Raw genomic sequence first — 25,503 nt, 5'->3', positions numbered from 1 at the left:
AGCACATGCATTATGAATAAATTGCAAGTCATAATCAAACTCAGAGCTGAAATTGATATAATAGAAACAAAGGAATAAATGAATACAAAGTATCAATGAAAGAAAGAGTAGTTTCTTTGAGATAATCAGCAAAATTGATAAATCCATATCCAAAGTATCTAAAAAGCAGAGAAGAAGCAAGAGCCTGATGGATTTAGTTCATATTTTTACCAGATTTTCAAAAAAGAGTTAATGCCAGTGTTCCCAAAAATATTGCATTTAATAGAAGCAAAATGAACATGACATGTTTCATTTCATGAAGCCGAAGTTATTCTCATACTTAAACCATATAAAAATCCAAGAAAGGAAGAACATTACAGACCAAATTCTTTAATGATCATAGATAGCAGAATTCTCTATAAAATATGTGCAAACAAAATATCAAGAAGACATCAAATAGATCATACATCATTTTCACATAAGCTTCATGATGAAGGTGTGGTTCAAATTATGTGAATAGATACATGTAACTGATCATATAAACAATGTTAAAAACAAAAAGACATGTTGTTAGATACAGAAAAGGCCTTTGATAAAATCTAAAACTCTTACAAAATAGAAGTACTGGAAAGTATAGGGAAAATAGGAAAATGCCTCAACATAATGGATTCAGTTTCCAAAAGCAAATACCCAACCTCAACTAAAATGGAAAGAACCTCAAAACAGTTTTACTAAAATCAAGAAGTCAAGTTTTCTAATCTCTCCATACCTACTCCATATGAAAGGAATAAACTGGTCTGAGCCATGACAGGCAACAAACTAGCAGTTCAGGGGACCAACACTGAGTTTCTACTTCCCAGAACTGGGTAAGTCAGGTACTAGAATAACTGTAGGTTTATGTCAAGAAGTTCCCATCCCCAGCTGGTGAAAGGACTGTCCACCAAGCTTGCAGCTATGAGGTCAAGAGCTAACCCTCCTTGGCATTAAGCAAGAATAGTAAGTCTAAATCAAAGTATCACACAGAATGCCAGAGAGAGACCACTAATCAAGATATAGATCACCTATGCCTTCCTATTGTTTCCATTTCTGAGCTTTAAAAATATATCTGAGAATTCAGTTGGTATTCTTCCATCTCAATGAAATTGGGCCCCTGCATACAGGAATTTGTTCAATAAACACTCTTTGCTTTTGCACACTATTTGGGACTGAGATATCATTATATAGTGATTTGTAGACCCTAACCAATATAATACTTGAAATCTCAAGTAGAGCAATAAGATAGCTGAAGGATTTCAAATGGATAAAAAATGAAAAGTATGAAATTAAAATATATTTATTTGTAGATGATATTATAATATATAAGCGATCCTTATAATTACACAGGTAAACTGCAACAGCTGATAAACTTGTTCAGCAAAGTAGCTGGGTACAAAATTAACTCATAAAAATGAATAAGGATTTTATATTTAGGATACAAATGGAAGGAGAAAGAAATCAGGGAAATGGCACCTTTCAACAGAAGCCTCAAATAATATAAGATATCCTATGGTAACTCTAAACAAGTTAGTGAAAAACCAGTATGATAAACAATCCAAGACACCGAAGACTTAAGTTGAAGCAAGTATCAGAACATAGATCTTGAATTCCTGTGGTGGTTTGAATGGGATTGGCCTAGAGAATGGTACTTTTTGGAGGTATAGACTCATAGGAGTAGACGTGGCCTTGGTGCAGGAAGTATGTCACTGTGGAAATGACCTTTAAAACTCTCATTCTAGGTACTTGGAGGCCAGTCTTCTAGTTACCTTCAAATGAAGATGTAGAATGTTCAACTCCTCTTGATCCATATCTATCTGAAAGCTTCCATGCTCTCACCTTGATCATAATAGATTGAACAACTGAACCTGTAAGCCAGACTCTATTAAGTGCTGTATTTATAATAGCTGCCTTGATAACAATATCTTTTTACAGTAAAACCTTAAGATAATTCCCATAGATTGATATGATTAATATGATAAGAATGGCCATCCTACCAAAAGCAATCTGCAGATTCAATGGAATCCAGTTCAGAATTCTAAAAAAATTCTTCACAGGTCATAAAAGGACAATTCTCAGCTTCAGATGGAAACCCTATCTGACACTAAAACTAAATAAATAAAATTATCCTGAATAATAAAAGAACTTCTGAAGACATCACTATCTCTGATTTCCAGTTGTACTGAAGAGCTATAGTAATAAAAACAATATATCATTGGCACAATGACAGACATATTGATCAGTGGAATCAACATGAAGACATAGGCATAAATCCACAAATACATGGATATCTTGTTTTTAATAAAGAAGAAACACATTCTGGAAAAAGTACCACCAAACAATAGTGCTTGTCACCTGAATAGGTGTATATAGAAGAAATCAAATAGATCTACGCTTACAAATATATCAAGAGAAAACTCAAGTCCAAATGGATCAAATATGTCAATATAAATCTAGATGCACTGTACATATTAGAAAAATAGTGGGGAATAATCTTTAACACATTGCCACAGAAATAGATTTTTCTGATCAGAAATCCATCATTGAGACAGCTACTAAGATAAACAATTAAAAAATGGAACCTCACAAAACTGTAAAGCTTCTGTATAGCTAAGTATATTATCATTCAGACAAAGTATCAATATACAGAAGAAGGAAATATTAGCAAATACAAGTCCTTATAGACAGCTAATACCCTTAAAATAGAAAAATAAAATGAAACTAGATCAAAACCACAAACAACTCAGATAAAAAATGGTTTTATCTATAAAAGAGATAAAAACCAGATATTTCTCAAAAGATGAATCCTAATTGGCACCGAAACATTTAAATTATCAAAAACATCCTGAATAATCCAGTAAATGCAAATCAAAACAAATTGAATTTCATCTTACCCATTTTCATAATAGCCAGAAATTATAAACATCAAAATCAACAGATGAATATTTTAAGAAATTGATATACATTTCCATAATGGAGTATTACTCAATCATTAAAAGAAGAAGTATGGAGAGGGTCTTGATCCTGGAAAGGATTGATCTAGTATTGGAGGGGAATATAAGGACAGAGAAAAAAGAGGGAGGTGATTGGAGAATGGATGGAGAGAAGAAGGTTTATGGGACATATGGGGATGTGGGAACTGGGAAAGGGGAAATCATTTGGAATGTAAACAAAGAATTAAAATTAAAAATAAAGATTCCTCTGTTGTGAATTCTTTGTTTATTTCATACCCCCATTCTTTTGTGTGGGGGTGAGTATTTGATTTTTTGGAGGTTAGTTTCTTGAATGCTTTATATAGTTTGGACATAAACCCTCTGTCAGGTATAGGCTTAGTGAAGACAGTTTTTCATAATATGTAGGTTGGCTAATTTGTCCTACTGATAGTGTCTTTTGCCATACAGAAGATTTTCACTTTTATGAGATCCCATTTATTGATTGTTGATCATAGAACCCGAGCCTTTAGTGTTCTGCTCAGAAAATCCCCACCCCCTGCCAATTAGTTCTAGGCTCTTTCCCACTTTCTCTTCTATTAGACTCAGTATATCTGCTTTTATGTTGAGGTCTTTGATGCTCTCGGACTTCAGCTTTGTGCAAGGTGACAAATATGGATGTATTTTCAATTTTGTACATATGGACTGACAGACCAGCATCACTAATTGAAGATGAGTTCTTTATTCCATTTTTTATTTTCAGCTACTTTGTCAAAGATAAAGTATTCATAAGTGAGAAGTTTTATTTCTGGGCTTCCAATTTTACTTCATTGATCAACTGGTTTGTCTCTGTACCAATGTATACCATGGAGTATTTATCAACATTGATTTGTGGTATAGATTGAAGTCATGGATGTTGTTTCCCTCAGTTCTTTTGTTATTGAGATTTCACTATCCTGATTATTTTGTTATTCCAAATGAATTTGCAAATTACTCGTTCTATGTCTATGAAGAATCAAGTTGGAATTTTGATGGGGATTGCATTGAATCTGTAGATTGCTTTTGGTAAGATGGCCTTTTTCACTATGTTAATACCTATCTATGAGCATGGGAGCTGTTTCTATCTTCTGAGGTTTTCTTTAATTTATTTCTTCAGGCAATTGAAGTTTTTTTCAAACAGATCTTTCATTTGCTTGGTTAGAGTCTCGCAAAAATATTTTATATTATTTGTGGCTATTGTGATGGGTGCTGTTTCCCTAATTTTTTCTCAGCCGGTTTATCATTTTTATAAAGGAAGGTTAATGATTCATTTGAGCTAATTTTATATTCAGCTAGTTTGCTGAAGTAATTTATTAGCTGTAGGAATTCTCTGGTTGGAAAATAAGATGATTTTAAGTTAAATCCATCCAGTTCAGAGAGAGGAAATTTAAGAAAATGATGAAGTAAGTGCAATATACAAAGTTCCAGAGAGAAAGCAGATCAAATTGCATTTAATCTTGTTAACTGTTTTATCCAGCATCAAATCATCTAAAATAATTCATAGCATCTAAAGCATCTATATGGACATCTATATAAACAAACAAGCGCTATCCCTGTATTTAATCTGAGATACCAAGACAGAAAGGAATTACTTTCTAATATTGTAGATACTGCCAGAAAGAAATTTGGGCTTTTAAAATAAAAATAAATCAGTTTTGTCCTAATGACAAAGACATCACTAAATCTCATATACCATAGTTCTGAAACATAACTTTTTTCTGTCCTTATATAGAAGTATGTTTTCTTATTTATAATTTTGGCAAATAATTATGTCTTTATAAGTGAGAACCTTAAGAGGATCACACTAGTAACCAAATAATAAACCTGGTTAGTGTGCCTACAAGCAAAATATTTTAATCAATTACAAATACATCAGAGATGAGTCCCGGGAGTAATAACATTGGAAGCATGAAAGCATACCAAAAAATCTTTAAAATGTCTAAAAGAAATACAACAGGATAAAATTAAGAAGTGGGAGAGACTAATCTACACTTGGTGTCCAATTTAAGTAATTATTCTAGACTATTATTTTTAACAGTAACTGAATGACTATAAACTAAGTTAAATAAAATCTATTTGAATATATCTGTGTATTGTTTAGATAAATATACTTCTGATAGCTTACTGTGCTGCTTAGGTAAATGGAAAAGATGATTTGGTAATTCCCACCCTTTCAAAAAAAAAAGGAAAAAAAAAAAACAAACATAATGAATTAAGTTGCTTGCACTAATCCACATTGAGAGAGCTGATTAAATTGAAAAGGTTTCCATTAAATCACATAAGTCAATCTATACAACAGACATTTTAGTACCTTAAGTAGCAGTTATGAATTGCTTATTATGTTAATGATTTATGGTGACTTCCTTATACAATAAAACTTATGTGGTTCCAGGATCAGAATCTAAGTAGATATACTTTTTATTTAGATGACAGGTATTTGATAAAGAAAATATTATACATCCTGAATGAGACGTTGGGTGCAATTAATAGGATTACAAGGTCAATGTAAAACCACATCTCTCATGTTTTTCTTATTTTATGCATACAATACATCTCAACCACAATTTCCTGTCCCTCCATTCCTCCAAGTGTTATGTTATATGTCTCACCATGGATTTCCTTTTCTCTCAGATTCATCCCTCCTCTATTTTCCTTCAGAAAAGAGCTGGAAACTCAGTATTTTATCCACCAAACATGACATTAAAAGCTGCACAATGAATAGGTACAATCCTTCAAATCAAGGCTGGTTAAGGTAACCCAATAGGAGCAAAAGGATCCCAAGAGCAGATTAAAGAGTCAGTGGTAACCCTACTTCTACTGTTAGGAGTCCTCCAAACATATTAAGATAACCAAGCACAGAATGTTTGTGGAGGACCTAGTGAATACCCACATAGGCTCCATGATTGCCACATTGGTCTCTGTGAGCCTCTGTGAGTCCTTCTTAGTTGGTCCTATGGGGTGTGTTCTCATGATATTTTTATCCCTCTGGCTCCTACAATCTTTCATCATGCTCTTCCATGGGGTTTCTTGAGCTCCACTTAATCTCATTTCATCTTAAAGGGGATTAAGTACAGTTTATTCTTTATTCTTTTGAGTGACCATAAGCCAGTAACACAGATTTAGTTTCCTCCAAATTCTGTCTTTCAATGGGGAAGTAGTTTCAAAGTTTTACAGAACAAACAGAACCATAGAAATCAATGGACATGAGCAAATCAGCTACATGAAGATGGCAGAAGGATTTCAATAAGATGAAGACACATCTGATGCCATTCTTAGGTTTTAATTTGACAAAAGATGGTAGTCTGCTAAGTTAATAAATTCACAAAGGATTTATAACTGTTAATTGTAGGACGTTTGTTCCCACATGATGGTAGCAAGGAGTGGCTATTTAAGAGAACCAGAACTTTAGCCAAAATAAGGATATTAGGATCTGGACACGCAACATCCCAGTCTCTCCTGTCCTGAAATTCTAATCAAGTAGTCTCTACAGATATTGCTTCATTTAAAGAGTTCTTGTTCACACAGGGATTTATAGTGAAGCAGTTTAAACTCTTACACAGTGAAATTAGTTGAAATCTCATTATGAAATGGAGCTATGAGCAAATTCACAACAAGGAAGTGTACTGTAATCAATAAATTAGAACAGAATTCCAGGCAAGGTAAGAGAAAAGTTAAATCTATAAATTACAACATGCTTGGAATATCAGAGGAAGCTTGGTAAGGCTGGCTTGCATTGAAGAATGGGCATGCTAGATAAATCAATATTTGCTGCTAATATTTTAGGCTTCTCAGCTAAGCACCTATACAACTTCAGCATAAGTGTCCTGGATCTCACTTGTTAGCATTGTGGAGAAAGCTATCAGAAGAAGTTCACTAGTTCAGCAAGCTACCCTAATCTGGGATTTTTAAAATGCTTTGGAAGGATTGCCACCACATTTTTAAATTTTTCAATAGGAAGTCGCTTTCTATTCAAACTTACTGTGTACAAAAAAAAAGTTTTTAAAAACTCAATGGGCTATAGTTTATATTTATTTTCCTCACTAGGGTCCAGATAGTCTCTCACTGGGTATCTGCTACATATAATGGATTTTTAAAGGCCTTAGAAATTAAACTCCACATGAAAATCTCACTTCTTATATTTTTCTCTCATACACACATTTTTCTTCTTATGTGAAGTATGAGCATACACACCAGAAAATAGAGCATATTCTGAATTATGTCTTCCAAAATCACCGTATGCTTTCCCCAGCATCATTGGCTGAGTAGACCTGGCAGTAGGAAATATTTTGGCAGAGTTGAAGTATGAATTCCTACTTGCTTTTTAGTATGGGCCAAATGGGTGAACAGCTGGGAGCTCCCAGCCCTGGAGAAGGCCATGCATAGTAGAACAAGTCATTGGCAGAGTTACAGCAAATCTGAGGAATTCTCTGACTTGTTCTCCTTGGCATAGAGAAAAGCAAACAAAATATCCTAAAATGCATTTAAGTTAATTTTTTGTCAATTTTAAAAACTCTTCCACTTTGTGTATCTTATTTTTTATAGTAAACCTATCGCCAAAAAAGAAAACAGAAAAGATAAATAACACCTACATTTGAGACATATGTTCTCAGCCAAAGAAATTGACTATGCCTTATGTTTATTATAATTTAATTAATATTATATTTATATAATAATTAAATTAGTTTAAGTTTATGGAATAAAATAAAATTAAGGAGGGCCTGCTTTAAGATTTAATAGAAATCTTTGTAGGTTTTCAACTGGAAACCTATATATATATATATATATATATATATATATATATATATATATATATATATATATGGCAAATATGGAATAACAAAAAACTCAGGAGAGCTAAAACTATTCTCAATAACAAAAGAAATTCTAGGGGAATCAATATCCCTGACCTCAGGCAATACTACAGAGCAATAGTGTTAAAAACTGCATGGTATTGGTATAGTGACAGGCAGGGGGATCAATGGAACAGGATTGAAGATCCAGAAATGAACCCACACACCTATGTCCACTTGATCCTTGACAAAGGGGCAGAAAACATCCAATGGAAAAAAGATAGCCTTTTCAACAATTGGTGCTGGTTCAATTGGAGGTCAGCATGCAGAAGAATGCAAATTGATCCATCCTTGTCTCCTTGTACTAAGCTCAACTCCAAATGGATCAAGGACCTCCACATAAAGCCAGAGACTCTGAAGCTAATAGAAAAGAAACTGGGGAAGACCTTGAGGACATCGGTACAGGGGGAAACATCCTGAACAGAACACCAATAGCTTATGCTCTAAGATCAAGAATTGACAAATGGGACCTCATAAAATTACAAAGTTTCTGTAAGGCAAAGTACACCATCAAAAGGGCAAATCAGCAACCAACAAATTGGGAAAAGATCTTCACCAACCCTACATCAGATAGAGGGCTAATATCCAATATATATAAAGAACTCAAGAAGTTAGACTCCAGAAAACCAAATGACCCTATTTAAAAACAGAGTTAAACAAAGAATTTTCACCTGAAGAACTTCGGATGGCAGAGAAACATCTTAAAAAATGCTTAACTTCATTAGTCATTAGGGAAATGCAAATCAAAACACTGCTGAGATTTCACCTTACACCAGTCAGAATGGCTAAGATTAAAAATTCAGGAGACAGCAGATGTTGGTGAGGATGTGGAGAAAGAGGAACACTCCTCCACTACTGGTGGGGTTGCAAATTTGTACAACCACTCTGGAAATCAGTCTGGGGATTCCTCAGAAAACTGGGCACCTCACTTCCAGAAGATCCTGCTATACCACTCCTGGGCATATTCCCAGAAGATTCCCCAGCATGTAATAAGGATACATGTTCCACTATGTTCATAACAGTCCTATTTATAATTGCCAGAATCTGGAAAGAACCCAGGTATCCCTCAACAGAAGAGTGGATGCAAAGAATGTGGTATATACACATAATGGAGTACTATTCAGCCATTAGAAACAATGAATTCATGAAATTCTTAGGCAAATGGATGGAGCTGGAGAACTTCATACTAAGTGAGGTAGCCCAAACTCAAAAGATGAATCATGGTATGCACTCACTAATAAGTGGATATTAACCTAGAAACCTGGATTACCAAAAACATAATCCACACATCAAATGAGGTACAAGAAGAAAGGAGGAGTGGCCCCTTGTTCTGGAATGACTCAGTGAAGCAGTATAGGGCAAAACCAGAACAGGGAAGTGGGAAGGTTTGGGTGGGAAAACAGGGGGAGGGAAGGGGGTTGATGGGATTTTCGGGGAGTGGGGGTCTAGAAAAGGGGAAATCATTTGAAATGTAAATAAAAAATATATCGAATAAAAAATGAAAAAAAGAAGATTTAATAGAAATCTTTGTAGGTTTTCAACTGGATATATATATATATATATGGCAAATTGATTATACCTATATATGCACATTAAATAATTAAAAATCATGTATCTGTTTTGTGTTATGATTTTATTTTTCTTTTCATATTTTATAGTTTTATTTTATGTGTATTAAATGAAAGTCATTAAATATTTAACATGTGTCTTTGTTGTGCTATAACTTTATTCACATAATTCCTAACTATCCTATACTTTAATAGATTTTTTAATATTCTAAAAACTCATTGCTTTTAGTTATACAATTATTTTTACTTAAGGTTTCTATGTATTTATTATTTAGTGTTAATTTACTGAAAACAGTAGGATTTTTGATAGTGTGTTAACCTCACCTCCTTTTAATATTTAACTTCTCTTTGCATTGCATTGAAACTAAAAGTGCAGTTTTCTGTCATCAAATGTAATTCTAAGCCTACACAGTATAATTATGATAAAACATTAGATTGTAGGATAAATAGATCAAAGTTTTAATAAGAACATATATGTAATCAGGATCGGTGATGTATTTTGAGGGGAATTACTTGATATCTCACAAAACTAAAATGGAATCTGAGAACATATGTATCAAATGTAGGTGTTAAATTTAAGTATTATGTTTTTGGTGATAGGTTTACTATATGAAGTAAGATACACAAATTGCAAGAATTTTTTAAATGTTCATGAAGTCTTGGATCAATATAACACTTTACACTGAAATACTCTCATTGGTTCCAATTTCTAGTGCCAGTTTAGAAACAAGTAGTTGTATGGGAGACTTCCTTTCTTGTTTTTGATCAAGTTATATTTTCATAATGTAAAAATTATTTAAAGGAGTACATGAATAGATCTTAATTATCCTCTCTACAATAATGCAGCCATTGAAGTAAACCAAGAAGTAAAAAAACACAGGTGCAATGTCAATGGAAATAAACTTCAAAGCCTATGAATTAAAAAAAAAGAGAGAGATAGACAAAGAATGTTAAAATTGGCAAGGGAAAGGACCATATAAGATAAAAAGGCAGGCCTATTATACTTGCAAATGATTTCTCAACAGAGTCTCTAAAAGTTAAAAAGTTTGGACAGATATATTGCCATTTCTAAAAAGCCACAAGTGCTAACCTAAACTACAATACCCAGAAAAGCTTTCAATTACTACGGATGGAATAAACAAAATACTATAAGACAAATCCAAAGTTAATGAATATCTATCCACAAATCCAGTCCTACAGAAAATACCTGTATCAGAAGGTATTTTGATACAGAAAAACTCTGTATCAAAGTGGTTAACTATATCCAAAGAAACAAATAGTTCTAATCCAGCAAAAACAAGGAAAGCATGCACACACACACACACACACACACACACACACACTAATACCACCAACATCAAATTAGCAAGTATTAGAATCACTTGTCCTTAACAACATCTTTCAACATCAATGGATTCAATTTCCCAGTAAAAAGACATGAGCTAAAAGAATGGATGTGAAAACAGGATCCATCATTCTGCATTAAAAAAAAAAAAAAAAAAAAAAAAACAATCTCAGCAATAAAAATAGACATTACCCTTAAAGGGTTGAAAAAGGATTTCTAAGCTAATGGACCCAAGAAGCAAGCTAGAGTAGACATTCTAATAACTGATAAAATAGATCTTCAACTAAAATTCATCAAAGCAGACAGAAAAGGACACTTCATTCTCATCAAAGGAAAATCTACCAAGATAATATCTCAATTCTGAACATCTATGCTGCAAATATAAGAGCAGTCACATCTATAAATTAAACAGTACTAAAGCTTAAGTCACACATCAATTTCCACACATTAATAGTGGGAGACTTCAACACCCCACTGTCACCAATCAACAGGTCATCCAGACAAAAAATAAACAGAAATAATGAAACTAATTGTGGTTTTGAATAAAATGGACATACCAGGCATCTACAGAATATTTCTCCCAAACACAAGAAGAATATACTTTCTTCTCAGCACCAAATTCATCACATAATTGACCACAAAACAAGCCCCAACAGATGTAAGAGGACAGAAATAATGCCTTGGGTCTTATCAAACCACCATGTATTAAAACTTGACTTCCACAAAATCAGAAACACCAAAAATTCAACACACTCATGAAAGCTAACAACTTTCTACTCCATGATCGCTAGGTCAGGGAAGAAACAAAGTATGTAAAGACTGTTTAGAATTCAATAAAAAGGAGGTACAACATACCCAAACTATGGGACATAATGAAATCCTTGATATGTGGAAATTTCATAGAACTAAGTGCCTCTTAAAGAAATTAGAAAGTTCTCAAACCAGCAATTTAAAACTATTTCTGAAAGGTCTAGAAAAAAAAAAGAAGCAAACAAACAAAGAGGACTAGAAGGCAAGAAATAATCAAAATCAGGACTGAAATCAGTGAATAATAAACAACAACAACAAAAAAATCAAAACAAAGAATCAACAAAACGAATAGCCTGTTCTTTGAGAAAATCAACAAGATAGACAAACCCTTAGCCAAACTAATAAAAGACATAAAGGGACAGCATCCAAATATACAAAATGATAACTGAAATAAGAGACATATCAGACAATGAAGAAATTCAAAGAATCATTACGTCTAACTTCAAAAATCTTATACTACACAAAATTGTAAAATCTTAATAAAGTAGATGATTTTCCGAAACAAATACAACTTTAATTTCCAAAGTTAAATGAAGTCCAGGCAAACTATTTAAACAGACCTATAACCTCTAAGAAAAAAAAAGTAAAAAAAAAAAAAAAAAAAAAAAAAAAAGCCTAGATCCAGATGATCTTATTACACAGTTCATGTAGACCTACAAAGAAGAGCTAATACTGATACTCCTCAAACTATTCCACAAAATATAAATAGAAAGAATACGGCAAAACTCATGCTATAATGCCAGACTCACCATGATAACTAAACCACAAATGACTCCAAAATAACCCACAAAAATTTCAGACCAATTTCTTTTTTGAAAACTGATATTAAAAATAGAATACAAATAGAATCCAGGAACACATCAAAACCACTTCCTCCATGATCAAATAGGCCTCATGCCAGGGATGCAGACATGGTTAAATATACAAAAATCCATCAATGTAAACAAAGTGAAAGAAAATAAAACACATGAACATCTCATTAGATGACAAAAAAAATATTTTGACAAAAATCCAACACTCCATCCTGTTAAAGATTTAGAGAGATCATATATAAAAGGTACATGCCTAAACTTAATAAAAGCAATATACAGTAAGCCAATAGCCAAAAACAAGTTAAATGGAGAGAAACTTAAAACAATTCTAATGATATCAGGGAAAAGAAAAGGCTGCATACTGTCTCTATATCTATTCAATATTATATATGAAGTTCTAGCTAGAGCAATAAGACAACAAAAGGAGATGAAGAGGATACAAATTGGAAAAAAGGTCAAAGGATGTCTATTTAAGGATAATATTATAGTGCACATAAGTGATCCCTCCCCCCAAAAAATGAGTATCCCTTTTATACAGAGGATAAGTGAGCAGAGAAAGAAATTAGGGAAACAACACTCCATTTCCAAAGCCACAAATATATAAAACACTGTGGTGTAGCCCTAACCAAACAAAAGACCTATATGACAACTATTTGGAGCTGCTAAGATCGAAAATATCAGAAGATGGAAAACCCTCCCATGCTCATGAATCCGTAGGATTAACATAGTGAAAATGGTCATTTTATAAAAAGAACCTTATAGATCCAATGAAATTTCCATCAAAATTAAATACAATTCTTTAGAGACCTTGACAGATCTATTCTCAACCTCGAATGGAAAAAAAGTACAGGAAAGCTAAAATGTTCCTGAAAAATAAAAGAGTCTCTGGAAAAATCACCACCCCAAACTCAAGTTGGATAGCAATAAAAATTGCATGGTAGGAGGCAGGTCCTGTGTCGTGCGGAGAAGTCAGCAGCTGCCACCTTTGTCCCCAGTCAGACAGGACAGGCGACACCAGGTACTGAGATATCCAAAGTCTAAGACCTCTGGGGACACAGACTGCCAAGCTGCTGGCTGCCACCTGCGCCCAGGACCTGGACAGAGTAGTGGTTCATCTGTGTGCCAGTCAGGCGTGGGTCCTGTGCCCTGAGGGATCCCTGCTGCCATCTTCGCTCCCTGACAGAGAAGATGGGCAGTACCAGGTTTGTCTACAGAGACAACCCAAGTATTACAGTGCTTGGGGAAGGCCACACCAGGACTTCAACAGCACCCAAGAGGAGGGCAGCACATCAGCAATCTGTTCCAGGGGAATCCCAGTCATCCAGTAGTGTAGAAGTACCCTTATGGGCTCACAGGAGGTTCAAGCACCAGCCAATGACAACAGGGCAAGCTAACACCAGAATAACCAGATATCAAAAGGCAAACATAGGAACCTTACCAACAGAAATTAAGACAATATGGCAACATCTGGACCCAGTTCTCAACAACAGCAAGTCTGGGATACCCCAATACACCAGAAAAACAAGATTTGAATTTAAAATCACTGGTCATGATGCTGTTAGAGGAACACAAGAAGGACATAAATAAATCTCTTAAGAAAATGCAAGAGAAAAATGGATCAAAAGTTAGAAGCCCTTACAAAGGAAACACAAAAATCATTTAAAGAAATTCAGGAGAATATGAGTCAAAAGACAGAAGCCAATAAGAAGGAAATGCAAAAATCACTTAAAGAAATACAGGAGATCTTGCGTAAACAGGCAGAGGTCATGAAAGAGGAAACACAAAAACCTCTTAAAGCATTACAGGAAAACACAAACAAGCAAGTGAAGGAACAGAGCAAAACCATCCAGGATCTAAAAACAGAAGTAGAAACAACAAAGAAATCAAAAAGTGAGACAACTTTGGAGATAGAAAACCTTGGTAAGAAATCAGGGGCCATAGATGCAAATATCATCAACAGAATACAAGAGATAGAAGAAAGAATCTTAGATGCCAAAGATATCATAGAAACCATGGACTCAACAGTCAAAGAAAATGCAAAATGTGAAAAGCTTGTAAACCAAAACATCCAGGAAATCCAGGACAAAATGAGAAAGCCAAACCTAAGGATTATAGGCATAGATGAGAGTGAAGATTTACAACTGAAAGGGCCAGCAAATATCTTCAACAAAATTGTGGAAGAAAATTTCCATAACCTAAAGAGAGAGATGCCCATGTATATACAAGAAGCCTACAGAACTCCAAACAGACTGGACCAGAACAGAAATACTTCCCATAACATAATAATCAAAACCCCAAATGTACTAAACAGAGAATACTAAAGGCAGTAAAAGAAAAAGGCCAAGTAATATATTAAGGAAGACCTATCAGAATCACACCAGATTCTGGATTGGCAGGATTAATATAGTTAAAATGGCCATCTTGCCAAAAGCAATATACAAATTCAACGCAATCCCCATCAAAATCCCAACTCAGTTCTTCACAGAGTTAGAAAAAGCAATTCTCAAATTCATCTGGAATAACAAAAAAGCCAGGATAGCTAAAACTATTCTCAACAGTAAAAGAATTTCTGGGGGCAGCGGCAGAGGTGGCAGCAGTGGCAGGACCAGCTGAAGGGGCATCAGCAGTAGAACCAAGGTGACAGGGTCCAGGCAGCCCTGCGCCCACTGACCATCGCTGGCCAGCTGGGCTGCAAGCAGCAGCAGATTTATGGTGCCTTTCACAACACAGAAGCCACTTCAGAACTCTGCCTGCCGTCAGTCATGAGAGACTCGCCTCCATCTTGGTTCTCAAACTCCAGAGAGATGAGACAGACTGAGGTACGCAAACATAACCCGAAGCCAACATCATGGGTGTCTGCACCCAGGCCCTGGGCTGTTCAGGGGGGGCCATCGTGGTGCCATCCCAGCCAGGAGGGTTTTTGCCCTGGCCCGGAGAGTGCGCCGCCATTTGCCTACAGGACGCCAGAGAGTTCTAGGAGGCAAAGCCTGCTAACAGGCATAATTAAAACTTAATTGTTTTAAGTTTCTCTCCATTTAATAGCGGGGGTCTAGGCCCCAAACAGGCCCTGGACTGACACCAAGAACTCAGCTGCTTGGTGGGCCATCTGTGTGTCAACCCGACCAGGAGGTTGTTAGCACAGAAGTCTCTCCCAGCACTCTCAGGGAGTGTGCACACGCCCACCATCCTGGCCACCTGACAGGCTCAATTAGCAGTCATAGCCCGAGGGGCACTTTGCTTGGACCTTGGCCTCCCAGGCTTTTACCTGGACTCAGGGCCTGAGCAGCTAGGCTAGCCTTGTATGCACCAACCCGGTTGGGAGATTGGCTGTCCAGCAGAGTGATAAGCACACAGAAAAGGTCCCCAAAGCATACACCCTTCAGCACTCCCTGAGGGAGCAAACGGGCACCATCTGGGGCAAAGCACACTAGGGCTGCAAGGGCACCCAAGAGGAGGAAAGCATATCAGCAATCAGCTACAGGGGAAACCCAGCTATCAAGCGTTGCAGAAATAGCCCTAGAGCCCCTCAGGAGGCTCAAACAACCGAGGCCAACATCGTGGGGGTCTAAGCCCGACGGGCGTTGGCCTGCACCCAGGCCCTGGGCTGTTTGGGGGGGCCATCGGGGTGCCAACCCAGCCAGGAGGTTTTTTTGCCTACGCCGGCTCACGTGCTACCATTTTGCCTACAGGACGCCAGAGAGCTCTAGCAGACAAAGCCGGTAACAGGCATAGCCTGAGGCTAACAAAGCGGGGGTCTAGGCCCCAACAGGCCCTGGACTGACGCCACGAACTGGGCGGCTTGGTGGGCCATCTGTGTGTCAACCCGCCCGGGAGGTTGTTAGCCCAGCAGACTCTCCCGGCACTTTCAGGGAGCGCGAGCACACACGCCCGCCATCCTGGCCACCTGACAGACCCAATTAACAGTCATAGCCCGAGGGGAACTTTGCTTGGACCTTGGCCTCCCAGGCTTTTACTTGGACCCGGGGCCTGAGCAGCCAGGCTAGCCTTGTGTGCACCAACCCGATTGGGAGATCGGCTGCCCAGCAGAGTGATCAGCAGGGAGAAAAGGTCCCAGCAGCATACAGCATCAGCACTCCCTGAAGGTGCAAACGGGCTCCATCTGGTTCACAGACACAATCTGGGGCAAAGCACACTAGAGCTGCAAGGGCACCCAAGAGGAAGTCAGCATATCAGCAATCAGCTACAGGGGTAACCCAGCCATATAGTGTTGCAGTAATAGCCCCAGAGGCCCTCAGGAGGCCCAAACACCAGGCAGGGACAAGACCAACTAACTCCAGAGAACAAGATGGCAAAGGGCAAACAAAGGAACGCTACTAACAGAAATCTAGGCAATATGGCAGCATCTGAACCAAACTCTCCAACATCAGCAAGTCCTGGTTATGCCAACCCACCAGAGAAACAAGATTTGGATTTAAAATCACTGATCATGCTGCTGCTAGAAGAACACAAAAGGACATAAATAAATCTCTTAAAGAAATACAGGGGAACATAAATAAGCTAGAAACCCGTATAATGTAATGGAAACACAAAAATAACTTAAAGAAATGCAGTAGAATGAGGCTCAAGAGATAGAAGCTAATGAAGAAGAAACGCAAAAACAAAAACAAAAACAAACAAACAAACAAAAAAAACCTTAAAGAAATGCAGTAGAACTTGAGTCAACAAACAAATGATGGAACTGAGCCAATTCATCCTGGATCTAAAAACAGAAGTAGAAACAACTAAGAAATCACAAAGGGAGACAACTTTGGAGATAGAAAATCTTGAGAAGAAATCAGGGGCCATAGATGCAAATATAAATAACAGAATACAAGAGATGGAAGAAAGAATGTCAGATGCCAAAGATACCATAGAAACCATTGACTCAACAGTCTAAGAAAATGCAAAATGCAAAAATCTTGTATCCCAGAACATCCAGGAAATCCAGGATACAATGAGAAGACCAAACCTAAGGATTATAGGTATAGATGAGAGTGAAGATTTACAACTGAAAGGGCCAGCAAATATCTTCAACAAAATTATGGAAGAAAACTTTCCTAACTTAAAGAGAGAGATGCCTATGAATATAATAGAAGCCTACATAACTCCAAACAGACTGGACCTGAGCAGAAATACCCCTTGCCACATAATAATTAAAACCCCAAATACACTAAACAAAGACAGAATATTAAAGGCAGTAAGAGAAAAAGGGCAAGTAACATATAAAGGAAGACCTATCAGAATCACACCAGACTTATCAACAGAGAACATGAAAACTAGAAGATCCTGGGCAGATCTCATGCAGACTCTAAGAGAACACAAATGTCAGCCAAGACTACTATACCCAGCAAAACTCTCAATCACAATAGAGGGAGAAACCAAGACATTCCATGACAAAACCAAATTTATACAATATCTTTCCACAAACCCAGCTCTGCAAAGAATAACAGGAGGAAAACTCCAATACAAGGAGGGAAACTACATCCTAGAAAAAGCAAGATAGTAACCTTCCATCCTCAAACCCAAAAGAAGATAACCACTCAAATATAAAAATAACATCAAGCGGCGGCAGCAGCAGCAGCAGCAGCAGCAGCGGCTGGTCCAGAGGAAGGGCCATCAGCAGTAGAACCAAGCGGACAGGGTCCAGGCAGACCCGGCGCCCACGACCACTGGCCATCGCTGGCCAGCCAGGCTGCAAGCAGCGGCAGATTTACGGTGCCTTTCACCACACAGAAGCCACATAAGAACTCTGCCTCCCGCCAGTCAGTTACGAGGGCTCCATATTGGTTCTCGGTCGCCAGAGAAATCAGACTGAGGTACGCAAATATAACCCGAGACCAACATCGCGGGGGTCTAAGCCCGACGGGCGTTGGCCTGCACCCAGGCCCTGGGCTGATCGGGGGTCCACCGGGGTGCAAACCCGGCCAGGAGGTTTTTTTCCTCCCTGGCCAGTGCGCGCACCACCACCATTTTGCCTAAGGGAAGCCAGGGAGACCTAGCAGGCAAAACCAAACCAGCTAACAGGCATAGCCCAAGGCGGACATAGCAGGGGGTCTCAGACGGTCAGGCCCTGGACTGCCCCCAGGTCCTGGGCTGCTCGGCTGGCCATCTGTATGCCAACCCGGCCAGGAGGTTGTTTATCGGGCCGTTTGCGAACCACCACCATTTTGCCTACGGGAAGCCAGAGAGACCTAGCAGGCAAAACCAAACCAGCTAACAGGCATAGCCCGAGGTGGACATAGCAGGGGTCTCAGACAGTCAGACCCTGGATTGCCCCCAGGTCCTGGGCTGCTCTTTGGGCCATCTGTGTGCCGACCCAGCCAGGAGCTTGTTTGCCCAGCAGACTCTCCCAGCACTCTCAAGGAACTCGCGCACGCCACCATCCTAGCCACCTGACACACCCAATTAACACCCACAGCTGAGGGGAACTTTGCACCGACATTGGCCTGCCAGGCTTTTGCCTAGACTCAGGGCCTGAGCAGCTAGGCTAGCCTTGTGTGCACCAACCTGGTTGGGAGTTCTGCTGCCCAGATCAGCCTGGGCGGCAGCACCACATCTCCAAGTCCTGCAAGTGGCTAGCTGGGTTTCCGGGCGGCCAGCTGGGAGAAGTCAGTGTGCTCCAGTGAATCCAGCGGGCCCCAGCGGGAGCCTTTGGGTGCCTGCTTTGGGATCTGAACAGCCTGGGCAGCAGCACCCTGTCTACAAGCAGTGCAGGAGGTAAGCTGTGCACCAGAGGCCAACTGAGAAGGGTCAGCTTGCACTGGTGAGTCCAGCACTGACAAGACAAACTAACACCAGTGAGAACTAGATGGCAAAAGGCAAACGCAGGAACATCACTAACAGAAATCAAGGCAATATGGCAACATCTGAACCCAATTCTCCTCTACCAACATGTCCTGGATAGCCATCACACCAGTAAAACAAGATTTGGATTTAAAATCACTGGTCATGATGCTGGTACAGGAACACATGAAGGACATACTTAAAGAAATTCAGGAGAAGATGGATCAAAAGTTAGAGGCCCTTGCAAGGGAAACATTAAAATCATTGAAAGAAATCCAGGAGAATACAAAAGCCAACAAGGAGGAAATGCAAAAAACACTTAAAGAAATACAGGAGAACTTTGGTCAACAGGCTGAGGTCATGAAAGACGAAACACAAAAATCTCTTAAAGAAATACAGGAGAACTTTGGTCAACAGGCTGAGCTCATGAAAGAGGAAACACAAAAATCTCTTAAAGAATTACAGGAAAACACAAACATGCAAGTGAAGGAGCTAAGCAAAACCATCCAGGATCTAAAATCAGAAGTAGAAACAACTAAGAAAACTCAAAGGGAGGCAACTTTGGAGATAGAAAGCCTTGGGAAGAAATCAGGGGACAGAGATTCAAATATCAACAACAGAATACAAGAGATAGAAGAAAGAATCTCAGATGCTGAAGATTCCATAGAAACCATGGACTCAACAGTTAAAGAAAATGCAAAATGCAAAAAGCTTGTAACCCAAAATATCCAGGAAATCCAGGACACAATGAGAAGACCAAACCTAAGGATTATAGGCATAGATGAGAGTGAAGATTTACAACTTAAAGGGCCAGCAAATATCTTCAATAAAATTATGGAAGAAAACTTCCCTAACCTAAAGAGAGAGATGCCCATGAATATACAAGAAGCCTACAGAACTCCAAACAGACTGAACCAGAACAGAAATACTTCCTGTCACATAATAATCAAAACACCAAATGTTCTAAACAAAGAAAGAATACTAAAGGCAGTAAGAGAAAAAGGCCAAGTAACATATAAAGGAAGACCTATCAGAATCACAGCAGACTTTTCACCTGAGACTATGAAGGCTAGAAGATCCTGGGCAGATCTCATGCAGACTCTAAGAGAACACAAATGCCAACCAAAACTACTATATCCAGCAAAACTCTCAATCACCATAGATGGAGAAACTAAGATATTTCATGACAAAACCAAGTTTACCCAATATCTATCCACAAACCCGGCCCTAAAAAGGATAATACGAGGACAACACCAATACAAGGAGGGAAACTTCACCCTGGAAAAAGCAAGATAGTAACCTTTCATCAAACCCAAAAGAAGTTAAGCAATCAAATTTAAAAAATAACGTCAAAAATGATAGGAAGTAACAATCACTATTCCTTAATATCTCTTAACATCAATGGACTTAATGCCCCAATAAAAAGACACAGACTAACTGAATGGATACGTAAACAGGACCCTACATTTTGCTGCTTACAGGAAACACACCTCAGGGTCAAAGACAAACACTACTTAGAGTAAAAGGCTGGAAGACAATTTTACAAGCAAATGGTCTCAGGAAACAAGCTGGAGTAGCCATTTTAATATCAGATAAAATTGACTTTCAACCCAAAGTCATCAAAAGAGACCCTGAGGGACACTTCTTGCTGGTCAAAGGAAAAATACAAAAAGAAGAACTGTCAATCCTGAACATCTATGCCCCAAATGCAAGGGCACCCTCTTTCGTAAAAGAAACTTTATTAAAACTAAAAGCACACATTGCACCTAACACAATAATTGTGGGTGACTTCAACACTGCACTTTCCTCAATGGACCGATCAGGAAAACAGAAACTAAACAGGGACACAATGAAACTAATTGAAGCTTTGGACCAATTAGATTTAACAGATATATATAGAACATTCTATCCTAAAACAAAAGAATATACCTTTTTCTCAGCACCTCATGGTACCTTCTCCAAAATCGACCATATAATTGGTCACAAGACAGACCTCAACAAATATAAGAAGATAGAACTAATCCCATGCCTCCTATCTGATCACTATGGAGTAAAAGTGGTCTTCAATAGCAACAGAAACAACAGAAAACCCACATACACGTGGAAACTGAACAATACTCTACTCAATGATACCTTGGTCAAGGAAGAAATAAAGAAAGAAATTAAAGACTTTTTAGAACACAATGAAAATGAAAACACAACATACCCAAATCTATGGGACACAATGAAAGCAGTGCTAAGAGGAAAACTCATAGCCCTGAGTGCCTCCAAAAAGAAAATGGAGAGAGCATACATTACCAGCTTAATGACACACCTGAAAGCCCTAGAACAAAAAGAAGCTATTTCGCCCAGGAGGAGTAGAAGGCAGGAAATCATCAAACTCAGGGCCAAAATCAATCAAGTTGAAACAAAGAGAACCATACAAAAAATCAACAAAACCAGGAGCTGGTTCTTTGAGAAAATCAACAAGATAGATAAACCCTTAGCCAGACTGACCAAAGGGCACAGAGAAAGTATCCAAATTAACAAACTTAGAAATGAAAAGGGAGATATAACAACGGAAACTGAGGAAATCCAAAAAATCATCAGATCCTACTACAAGAGCCTGTACTCAACACAACTGGAGAATCTGGAGGAAATGGACAATTTCCTTGACAGATACCAAATACCAAAATTAAATCAGGACCAACTAGACCATCTAAACAGTCCCATAATGCCTAAAGAAATACAAGGAGTCATAGAAAGTCTTCCAACCAAAAAAAGCACAGGGCCAGATGGCTTCAGTGCAGAATTCTACCAGACCTTCAAAGAAGAGTTAACACCAATACACTTCAAACTATTCCACAAAATAGAAACAGAAGGAACACTACCCAATTCCTTCTACGAAGCCACAGTTACACTGATACCAAAACCACAAAAAGATCCAACCAAGAAAGAGAACTTCAGACCAATTTCCCTTATGAACATCGATGCAAAAATACTCAATAAAATTCTTGCCAACCGAATCCAAGAACACATCAAAACGATCATCCACCATGACCAAGTAGGCTTTATCCCGGGAATGCAGGGTTGGTTCAATATACGGAAATCCATCAATACAATCCACTACACAAACAAACTCAAAGAACAAAACCACATGGTCATTTCATTGGATGCTGAAAAAGCATTTGACAAAATTCAGCATCCCTTCATGCTTAAAGTCTTGGAGAGAACAGGAATTCAAGGCCCATACCTAAACATAGTAAAAGCAATATACAGCAAACCGGTAGCCAGCATCAAACTAAATGGAGAGAAACTTGAAGCAATCCCACTGAAATCAGGGACCAGACAAGGCTGCCCCCTTTCTCCTTATCTTTTCAATATTGTACTTGAGGTACTAGCACGGGCAATTCGACAACATAAGGAGATCAAAGGGATACAAATTGGAAAGGAAGAAGTCAAACTATCATTATTTGCAGACGACATGATCGTCTACCTAAGTGACCAAAAGAACTCCACTAGAGAGCTCCTACAGCTGATAAACAACTTCAGCAAAGTGGCAGGTTATAAAATCAACTCAAGCAAATCAGTGGCCTTCCTATACTCAAAGGATAAGCAGGCTGAGAAAGAAATTAGGGAAATGACCCCCTTCACAATAGCCTCAAACAGTATAAAGTATCTTGGGGTGACGCTTACCAAACATGTGAAAGATCTGTATGACGAGAACTTCAAGACTCTGAAGAAGGAAATGGAAGAAGACCTCAAAAAATGGGAAAACCTCCCATGCTCATGGGTCGGTAGAATCAATATAGTTAAAATGGCCATTTTGCCTAAAGCACTATACAGATTCAATGCAATACCCATCAAAATCCCAACTCAATTCTTCACAGAGTTAGAAAGAGCAATTATCAAATTCATCTGGAACAACAAAACACCCAGGATAGCTAAAACTATTCTCTGCAACAAAAGAAAATCTGGGGGAATCAGTATCCCTGACCTCAAGCAATACTACAGAGCAATAGTGTTTAAAACTGCATGGTATTGGTACAGTGACAGGCAGGAGGATCAATGGAACAGGATTGAAGATCCAGAAATGAACCCACACACCTATGGCCACTTGATCCTCGACAAAGAGGCTGAAAACATCCAATGGAAAAAAGATAGCCTTTTCAACAAATGGTGCTGGTTCAACTGGAGGTCAGCATGCAGAAAAATGCGAATTGATCCATCCTTGTCTCCTTGTACTAAGCTCAAATCCAAATCTATCAAGGACCTCCACATAAAGCCAGACACTCTGAAGCTAATAGAAAAGAAACTGGGGAAGACCCTTGAAGACATCGGTACAGGGAGAAAATTTCTGAACAGAACACCAATAGCATATGCTCTAAGAGCAAGAATTGACAAATGGGACCTCATAAAATTACAAAGTTTCTGTAAGGCAAAGGACACCATCAAGAGGACAAATCGGCAACCAACAAATTGGGAAAAGATCTTCACCAATCCTACATCAGATAGAGGGCTAATATCCAATATATATAAAGAACTCAAGAAGTTAGACTCCAGAAAACCAAACAACCCTATTAAAAAAATGGGGTACAGAGTTAAACAAAGAATTCTCACCTGAAGAACTTCGGATGGCGGAGAAGCATCTTAAAAAATGCTCAACTTCATTAGTCATTAGGGAAATGCAAATCAAAACAACCCTAAGATTTCATCTTACACCAGTCAGAATGGCTAAGATTAAAAATTCAGGAGACAGCAGGTGTTGGAGAGGGTGTGGAGAAAGAGGAACACTCCTCCACTGCTGGTGGGGTTGCAAATTGGTACAACCACTCTGGAAATCAGTCTGGCGGTTCTTCCGAAAACTGGGCACCTCACTTCCAGAAGATCCTGCTATACCACTCCTGGGCATATACCCAGAAGACTCTCCACCATGTAATAAGGATACATGTTCTACTATGTTCATAGCAGCCCTATTTATAATTGCCAGATGCTGGAAAGAACCCAGGTATCCCTCAACAGAAGAGTGGATGCAAAAAATGTGGTATATCTACACAATGGAGTCCTATTCAGCCATTAGAAACAATGAATTCATGAAATTCTTAGGCAAATGGATGGAGCTAGAGAATATCATACTAAGTGAGGTAACCCAGACTCAAAAGGTGAATCATGGTATGCACTCACTAATAAGTGGATATTAACCTAGAAAACTGGAATACCCAAAACATAATCCACACATCAAATGAGGTACAAGAAGAAAGGAGGAGTGGCCCCTGGTTCTGGAAAGACTCAGTGAAACAGTATTCAGCAAAACCAGAATGGGGAAGTGGGAAGGGGTGGATGGGAGGACAGGGGAAGAGAAGGGGTCTTACGGGACTTTCGGGGAGTGGGGGGGCTAGAAAAGGGGAAATCATTTGAAATGCAAATAAATTATATCGAATAAAAAAAATTGAAAAAAAATAAAATAAATAAAAAAATTAAAATAACATCAAAAATGACAGGAAGTAATAATCACTATTCCTTAATATGTCTTAACATCAATGGACTCAATTCCCCAATAAAAAGACATAGATTAACAGACTGGATAAGGAAACAGGACCCTACATTTTGCTGCATAGAGGAAACACACCTAAATGTCAAAGACAAAAACTACCTTAGAGTAAAAGGCTGGAAGACAATTTTACAAGCCAATGGTGTCCAGAAGTAGCCATTCTAATACCAGATAAAATTGACTTTCCACCTAAAGACATCAAAAGAGACACTGAGGGACACTTCTTGCTGGTCAAAGGAAAAGTCCACCAAGAAGAACTTTCAATTCTGAACATCTATGTGCCAAATGCAAGGGCACCCTCATTCGTAAAAGAAACTTTCCTAAAGCTCAAAGCACACATTTCACCTAACACAATAATTGTGGGTGACTTCAACAATCCACTCTCCTCAATGGACTGATCAGGAAAACAGAAACTAAGCAGGGACACAGTAAAACTAATTGAAGCTTTGGACCAATTGGATTTGACTGATATTTATAGAACTTTTCACCCTAACGCAAAAGAATATACCTTATTCTCAGCACCTCATGGTACCTTCTCCAAAATCGACCATATAATTGGTCACAAGACAGACCTCAACAAATACAAGAAGATCAAACTAATCCTATGCCTCCTATCAGATCACTATGGTGTAAGAGTGGTTTTCTTTTTTTTTTATTCGATATATTTTTATTTACATTTCAAATGATTTCCCCTTTTCTAGCCCCCCACTCCCGAAAGTCCCACAAGTCCCCTTCTCTTCCCCTGTCCTACCACCCACCCCTTCCCACTTCCCCGTTCTGGTTTTGCCCTATACTGCTTCACTGAGTCTTTCCAGAACAAGGGG

This window comes from Apodemus sylvaticus, chromosome 4, assembly GCF_947179515.1.
Source record: "Apodemus sylvaticus chromosome 4, mApoSyl1.1, whole genome shotgun sequence".
Taxonomy (NCBI): domain Eukaryota; kingdom Metazoa; phylum Chordata; class Mammalia; order Rodentia; family Muridae; genus Apodemus; species Apodemus sylvaticus.
This window is presented reverse-complemented; position numbering follows the sequence as displayed.